Below are 9,130 nucleotides of genomic sequence, written 5' to 3'. Positions count from 1 at the left end.
GTAGCACAACCTACTCCAAAGGGGTCTAAACCACACCTTGTGACAACTTTTCTTGTGGCTTTTATTAGATAAGATTCTCTGCTGTTCCCTCTCTTTTAAAAGTATCATTATTAGGTTTTACTGCCTACTGAGTTCCTATCCAAAAGAGACCGCACTTCAGTGGTGGTTTAAGTGATATCCAGACATGAAGTCCCTGAGTCTCCAAACATTTAGGGGTTGCCTAGACAGAGAGTTGCACTATAGGACCTCAGAGTTACTATTCATATTTCCAGTTTCAGATATGAGTGATACATTTATACAAATAGGATGAACACACTCAGTAGTAATGTATGTAACTAAATGCAATGTAACTAAAGATGTGAATTTCAACTGATTTACTTTAACTGAAATAAGGAGGTTCCACCGTTTGAGAGTGACTTATTTCATTTAAACTTAAACAGGCTTAAAATAAATGAAAACAAGCCATGGTTAACATGAACTAAGTATCCACACAGGGCTTTGAAGCAGCTTAACTAAAGCAGTCCAAAATTGTGGAGCAGGTCCTCAAAGTCATGGAGCAGGTCCTCAAAGAATCAATCCTGAAGCACTTACATGAGAAGAAAGTGATCAGGAACAGTCAGCATGCATTCACCAAGGGAAGGTCATGCCTGACAAATCTAATCGCCTTCTATGATGAGATTACTGGTTCTGTGGATGAAGGGAAAGCAGTGGATGTATTGTTTCTTGACTTTACCAAGCTTTTGACACAGATTCCCACAGTATTCTTGTCAGCAAGTTAAAGAAGTATGGGCTGGATGAATGCACTATAAGGTGGGTAGAAAGTTGGCTAGATTGTCAGGCTCAATGGGTAGTGATCAATGGCTCCATGTCTAGTTGGCAGCCGGTGTCAAGTGGAGTGCCCCAGGGGTCGGTCCTGGGGCCGGTTTTGTTCAATATCTTCATAAATGATCTGGAGGATGGTGTGGATTGCACTCTCAGCAAATTTGTGGATGATACTAAACTGGGAGGAGTGGTAGATACGCTGGAGGGCAGGGATAGGATACAGAGGACCTAGACAAATTGGAGGATTGGGCCAAAAGAAATCTGATGAGGTTCAATAAGGATAAGTGCAGGGTCCTGCACTTAGGACGGAAGAACCCAATGCACAGCTACAGACTAGGGACCGAATGGCTAGGCAGCAGTTCTGCGGAAAAGGACCTAGGGGTCACAGTGGATGAGAAGCTGGATATGAGTCAGCAGTGTGCCCTTGTTGCCAAGAAGGCCAATGGCATTTTGGGATGTATAAGTAGGGGCATAGCGAGCAGATCGAGGGACGTGATCGTTCCCCTCTATTCGACATTGGTGAGGCCTCATCTGGAGTACTGTGTCCAGTTTTGGGCCCCACACTACAAGAAGGATGTGGATAAATTGGAGAGAGTCCAGTGAAGGGCAACAAAAATGATTAGGGGTCTGGAACACATGACTTATGAGGAGAGGCTGAGGGAACTGGGATTGTTTAGTCTGCAGAAGAGAAGAATGAGGGGGGATTTGATAGCTGCTTTCAACTACCTGACAGGTGGTTCCAGAGAGGATGGTTCTAGACTTTTCTCAGTGGCAGAAGAGGACAGGACAAGGAGTAATGGTCTCAAGTTGCAGTGGGGGAGGTTTAGGTTGGATATTAGGAAAAACTTTTTCACTAAGAGGGTGGTGAAACACTGGAATGCGTTACCTAGGGAGGTGGTAGAATCTCCTTCCTTAGAAGTTTTTAAGGTCAGGCTTGACAAAGCCCTGGCTGGGATGATTTAATTGGGATTGGTCCTGCTTTGAGCAGGGGGTTGGACTAGATGACCTCCTAAGGTCCCTTCCAACCCTGATATTCTATGATTCTGTGATTCTATGTGCATAGTCAAGGCATTAAATATGTAAGTTTTAAATATGAGCCCCCTATGGAAAATGACCCCTTACATCCACAGTACTCTTATGTGTTTAAAATTAGTGAATGTATATCGGTAGCTCTCTAGGCATGAGGCCTAAAGCATTATGCACTTTACAATCTTTCCCAAAGGATGTAAATGTAAATTATTACCATTTATTATGAAATCGTGACATGACATTGTGCCTGAACTTCCCTATGGAGTTAACTAGCATGTTGTGTAGCGTTTAAAAAGATATTCTGCAGAAAACTCCTGCTAAATCCCCAAAGCCCTCTTTTTGTCTGCATGGCTGGCCAGCCATTCCGAGGGCCCCAAGGAATATACCTTTTGCCTTTTTTTTAAAGGGCAAAATCAACCAAAACTGTCTTTCCAGCTTAAAAAAATATAAACAATTCTCTTTTCCCCGCAGACACAACACAATAAGAATGTTTCAGATTGTGGAATATAGTTATAACTGTGAGGAAGCTCCTGTCACTTTCATAGGCTTTGAATGCTTATTATATGACACCACTGCTCACAAACTGTGGGACTTGTTTTGCTGTTCTGTGTCTGAGTTGAAATAGAAGTCTTATATATGGAATGAAGCTGAGGAGGGGAAGACACCATAAAAATGGCTTAATAAGATAACAGTTCTAAGTGAGCAACGTGTTCCCCATTTTCCTTTTTATTCTTCTCTGATGATAGTGACCAGGTCCTGGTGCCTTCATAAGCCCCTTTGTATTACTGCAGCGATGCAAAGAGGACTTAAAAAACCCTTAAGGAAACTGATGAAGATTCCCGTTAGCAGATGTAGGGCTGGAGGAGTAACCAGCTATGCTGCCTAGACTCTCCAGCAATGTAGAGGATGTTCTGGGGTGGGGTCAAACTCTGGGGGTATAGCCCTGTAGTTGGGGTGGGGTGGAATGGTTATGTACACATGTAGGGAGTCCTCATGATGCATAAGAGTTATAACTGGTGCAGGGTCAACAGCATGACTAGATACTTCCACCATGAGAACTATGTTCTCAGACTCATTGTCTCTGAGATACTTGAGTTGTATCCAAATGCAATGTTACAGAAGCAAGCTGTCTAAATTCCCCACCAAGCCATAATACAGACCAGATGCCAGCGCCTTAGGCCTCACTGAATACTTACAAATGCATAGGTGAAGCCAGTCATGCTTACCTGTGGGTTAGCATTATCAATATAGATATTAGATGTTAAATTGATAAGAATATGTTTGGTTTTATAAAATGCTTATAGGATGCTGCATGTATTGATCTCATTTATAACCTCTATAGCCCATGATATAAAGGTATATTGAGTGTTTGCATTAGAAACCTCTGTCATTGTGTAACTCACCAAAGAGAGAAAGAAGCACTAAAGTAAAGTGTGCAAGATGGCCCATTGAAGTCAAATATCCGGTAAGACATTGTGTAGCATTAAAGGAGGGCAGCCCTGTTGCTTGCATTTCTAACTCCCTCCAGGAAGGGAGAAACCTACAGATAAACTCATCCCATCAATTTTGGACTCTGGAGTGGAGGGGATAAAAATCTGAATCTCTTTCATGCTTTCTGGACTCTGAGGGACAAAGATTCCTAAACATAAGCAAAGAGATACCTGTGCTACTTGGCATGGGTTAGCCCTGAATTGACAGATGACTACAACTCTGTCACCTTTTGAATCATACACTGACACTCATTTGTGTTGCTTGCTTTAACCTGTAAATAACTCTCATTTCTTTTTCCGAGTCAATAAATCCTTAATTAGTTTACTCTAGGATTGGCTGCTGGCATTGTCTTTGGCGTGATATTTAAGGTACAAATTGAGCTGGGGTAAGTGACTGGACTCTTGGGAATGGAAGTAACCTGAATGTGGTGGGATTTTTGGTGTAAGTGACTATTTATCACTAAGTCCAGCTTGCCGGGGTGGCTAGACAGGCAAGAGTGTCCAAGGGGACTGTCTGTGACTCCATGGTAAGACTGTTACATGGATACAGGGGGTTCACATTTGTTACTGGGTTGATGAAGTCTATTTATAGAACACAGAACCAATTTGGGGTGACTGCCCTGTGTTTGACAGTCTGTCCTGAGGTAGGAATTCACAGTCGTGAGCCACTCCAGACGCATGAAAGCAGCAGTGGTTGGCAACCTGCGGCCCATGGGCCGTACGCGGCCCATCAAGGTAATCTGCTGGCAGGCCGCGAAAAAATTTGTTTACATTTGCATGGCCACCCACAGCTCCCAGTGGCTGCGTTTCACCATTCCCGAGTCAAGTTACCACATCTCTGGTGCATTATCTGTGTTCCACAAATTCAGGATTTTTTCTAGTCTTTGGCTACCAATCTTTCACTAACTTTTTTCCAAACCATAAGGTTTTCAGGCCACTGACTTAACCCAAGCATTACCAGATAGGTACAGTTTCTTCTGGTTTGGTATTTTGCTTGACTCCCACCCAATATGGTTCACTCTGCTGACCACTTCATCTGGACTTCAGGTTGCTGTCATGTAATATCATGATGCCACTATATAAATCAAGGGTACACCCACACCTTGTAATACTGCAGGCAGGTCTGTTTACCCCATCTCAGTATATCATGACTGGAAAAGGTATAGATAAGGGCCACGAAAATGATATGAGGAAAGATTAAAAAGATTGGGATTTTTCAGCTTAGAAAAGAGATAATTAAGGCAGGGGATATGATAGAGGTCTATAAATCATGAATGGTATAGAGAAAGTGAATAGGGATGTGTTATTTACTCCTTCATATAACATAAGAACTGGGGGTCATCCAATTAAATTAATATGCAGCAGGTTTAAAACAAACAAAAGCAAGTACTTCTTCAAACAATGCACAGTCAAAATGTGGAACTCGTTGCCAGGGGATGTTGTCAAGGTCAAAAATATAACTGGGTTCAAAAAAGAACTAGATACATTCATGGATGTTAGGTCCATCAGTAAAAAGAAAAGGAGTACTTGTGGCACCTTAGAGACTAACCAATTTATTTGAGCATGAGCTTTCGTGAGCTACAGCTCACTTCATCGGATGTAATTCACGAAAGCTCATGCTCAAATAAATTGGTTAGTCTCTAAGGTGCCACAAGTACTCCTTTTCTTTTTGCGAATACAGACTAACACGGCTGTTACTCTGAAACAGGTCCATCAGTGGCTCTTAGCCAGGATGGACAGGGATGCACCTCCATGTTCTGGGTGTCCCTAAACTTCTGATTGCCAGAGGCTGGGCCTGGATGTCAGGGGATGGATCACTTGATAATTGCCCTGTTCTGCTCATTCTCCCTGAAGCTTTTGGCCACTGTCAGAAGACAGGATACTGGGCTAGACGGATCGTTGGTCTGACCCAGTATGGTGGTACTTATGATGCCATAGTTTTAGTTTAACATTTCAGATGCAATTAGTTCATAAGAAAATGCAATATAGTTTAAATAAAACCAAACATATTTAAGACATTATTTTACGATGTGTACATATCAGTTTATTTTTTGTGTACTGTACCTTTACAGCATAATAAGTCTATATGCTAAAGGGGCAGGACTATGAGGAGCTTCAAAATGGAGTGGCTGAGGGCCACGTTGTCCTTTCTCTCTTGTGGAGTCTGTTCACACACCGCCCTCCATTATTTACAGTAAGTCACCAAATTGAAAGTGCGTGTTTGCCTCTGTGTATGGAGAAATATAGCACATTCCTCTTATCATGACTAACGTTGTCAGATAATAAAATAATAGTCTTAGGTTTAAGTAAAATTAACAATGACTGTCTCTTGTAATATAGAGTTCATCACAAGCTTTGCTCATAAGTTTACACATCTGGGTGGAAAGAGCCATCAAGGGAAAATCATGGCCTGTTTCTCCCTTCCCTAAATGTGCACTTTTGGAGAGAAATGCCACCAGAATGAGGTTCAGGATGGAGCAATGATCAGTCCTAAACCAGTGACACATTTAAGGTAATGCATTTTATGACATTACAAAGCTAAAAAATCGAATATTCATACCACTGTAAAACAGATTGCCATCTTTCCAATGTGAAACCACTTTCTCTGAGAGTTTCTTGGCGATCAGACTTCAAAGTTTTGATATCCATGTAGAGAAGCATTTTACGTAATTTTTAGAGATGTGAACGTATTACTAGAGCAGGCTGAGAAATGATGACATTTTTCTATGTTTAAAAAACAACAATTGGCCGGGTTTACTACGAAGATCCCTACAGCTGTACTTGTGTTGAAAGGACACAAAATAATACCAGTCAAAATACTTTAATTGTTTAAGACAGTTTTCTTGTAAAATGTGGCATGTGTAGAATACATGATGTTGCAGCGCAGTGTTAAGATTTTAATTGGTACTTATTTGGGATGACCCTTGTAATTCACTTGATACTTCACTTCTGAGTAAATTCAGCCATTTATTACTGGAAGAGACATACTGCTAAACTGAATGGAGATCTCTGATTGATAGTATTTCACTCCTGTCAAAAAAAGCTCTGATAGACAGAAGGCCTGATTCAACTCCAAATGAGGTTAGTGGCCGAACTCCTACTGACTTCGCTGCTGCAGAATTGAGCCATAGTAATGACTCCCAACAAATTGTAAAATGGGATTCAGAGGCCATTACATTGTCATTAAGGTAGTTGCTCGGGAGAAGAAACAGGCTCGGAGGAAGGTCACTTTAATGTTTAAAAAATAATCTTGTATTATTGCAAAATAAAACCAATTTGAATATTTAAAAATTTAAGGACAGAGTTTGATCCTGTTATTCATGATGAGTAGTGACTTACTACTTGAATATTCCCACTTATTTCAATGGGACTGTCTGTAGCATAAGGTACACTCACTGTGAATAAGTGTGATAGAAACTTCCCTTAACATAGGCTGCTCAGCTTTGCTCATTAATCATTGTCCTTTTCACTATAAATAAATGTTACAGTGAACAAACTATTCTAATTTCTATTTTTTCTTCTAACAAACTAACTAAATTGTATTAAAGCAAACAAGGAAAATCTAAAAAAGCATGTCACCTGTATCCTTTTATAAAGGTCATGTGTGTAATTATATTGGATCAGACAAACTAGATTACAAAATAGTACAGGAATGCCATTCACAAGGGGCAGAAGAGAAGATCCAATTCAGTACAACATGTCATCTTATCCCTTGTCTCCTTAAGGGAACTTTGTGTAATGATTGCTGAGTGGCAGGCTCCTGAGAAATTTTCAAAGATCCAGCAAACAAAGCCCGCCTACATGTCTGTGACACAGTCAAAAGCTGGGTAATTAGGGGACATCATGCTGGCAAAGAAACTGTAATCTATAGAACAATAACATTCAGAAAGAGTCAACATCCTGGGGACTTTGCCAGTGATCTGGGCACTATAATTGCTATAATTAAAAGCAAAGCAAAATTTGCAGGAAAAGTAGGTCTCTCATCAACCTGGTGTATTCCTGATATAATTGGAAAGGAGATTGACATTTATCAGACCACTGTATGGTCTGACCTAAAGAAAAGAGAAAAAAATGGGCTAAATTTTTGGATGTCTGTGTTTCCCCATCCTATGCCTGTTATTTTCATAGGCACTGCCTTCAGCATAATTATCATACATAGAATGAAGCTACGGTAATGCCACAGAATGTTCATGGGCGGAGTCCAGGTTAAAATCTAGTGAGTGCCATACACATGTTTTGTACAATAAATAATCCTGTTAGTCAATACATATATGTTAGGTGTACTCCACTCATTAATAGGTATTATGTGCACAGTATTCATATGATATAAATTATATATATAGGTGTTGGAAAGTTATACTAACTGAATGGTATTATGTATTTCCCATAATTCCGTTCACTTATGTCAAGATATATTTATATTCCACAATACCCTGCAAAGCTGAAGTCAGCTTTGGCATTGGAAAATACAAAGACATGAATATTCTGGCTTGGTACAAGGTTAGGAGGTATCTTCACAGGCTGATAGTACCTGGAATAAAACCAAAGATAAGGAAAGGTACAGGACTGGTATGAACTGGTGGGTTAGAACTCAGTGACATATAGAAAGCCTTCTAACTCATAAACAGGTCTAGTATAAATTGAGGTAATTTTGAATGCATATTTCAGAGCACACCTGTGTAAAGTGAACTGCATGCTGCAAGACCACAGCTGCCTGGAGGGAGTGACATGTATACCTCCTTTTTACATTGTACTAACTTTGTCTTTAGACAATAACCTGGCTAAACTTGGTTATTTGGTCCCTGGAACGTTTTTAATATAGAGCCACAAGTGTAGTCAAAATCAGTTAGCTATACTGTAACTGTGAACAAAGACAGTTTTGCTTCATCAGCTCCTGAACGTAACATCAGTGGCTTCGCATTTTTAGAGATACTGATGCTCAAGCCAATATTTACAATCTGTACAAGCCACTTGATGGTGGGTTTTTGAGGCAGGGACAACCTACAGTGACAAGAAAATAGAACTTCAAGTTACTGATCATCCACTCCATTGTCACAAGAAGCAGAAGAAAAAAAGGTTAAAATATGATGTTATAGTGGTTCCTCTTTCTAGAACAAAAAATATGTTTGCCATTAAAATATGCTTGCACTAAGCTTCAGCTAGAATCCCCAGTCAATTAAAACTCAATCTTACATACCACTCACCAGTTCTTCCCAGCTTCAACTCCCTCATTTCACAGCCCACATTTGTCTTCTTGTGCAGGAGTTTCCCAAGCTTGTTTAATGCATATGCATCAGTGTTGATAGTTTATTCCCCTGAGTAGTGATCAGTGTTGATAAGTATCCTCTGCAGAACCCTGTTCTTCCCCATATCTCCACCATGTCCTCCTCCTTTAGAACTCCAGCTCCCATGCACAGCCCTGCTACCCCCACAAGCCACCCTCGTGACCCTGCTTTCTGACATGCTTTCCCCTCCCTGCTTTCCCCTCTGACATGTTTCCTACCAGCCCCACTATGTTCTCACTACATTCAGCTTTAAAATGTTCAATGAATAATGTTCATACTTACCAGCACTGCTCCATATGAATACTGATGGGTCCAAATGCAGGTAGAGCCGAATTCCCTCCATAACACACTATGGGTGTAAAAGAGCCCCCTTGGGTGACCACTCTGTCCAGATGTCTTGTGGTCTCCCCCTCCTTAGAGCTTTTCTATGGGTTTAAAGCAGCACAGAGAGCATTATGTGGGTACTGTGCACTGAGATGGGTTTTACTCTCCTCCAGTAGCAGA

This window comes from Caretta caretta, chromosome 1 (genome assembly GCF_965140235.1).
Source record: "Caretta caretta isolate rCarCar2 chromosome 1, rCarCar1.hap1, whole genome shotgun sequence".
Taxonomy (NCBI): Eukaryota; Metazoa; Chordata; order Testudines; family Cheloniidae; genus Caretta; species Caretta caretta.
This window is presented reverse-complemented; position numbering follows the sequence as displayed.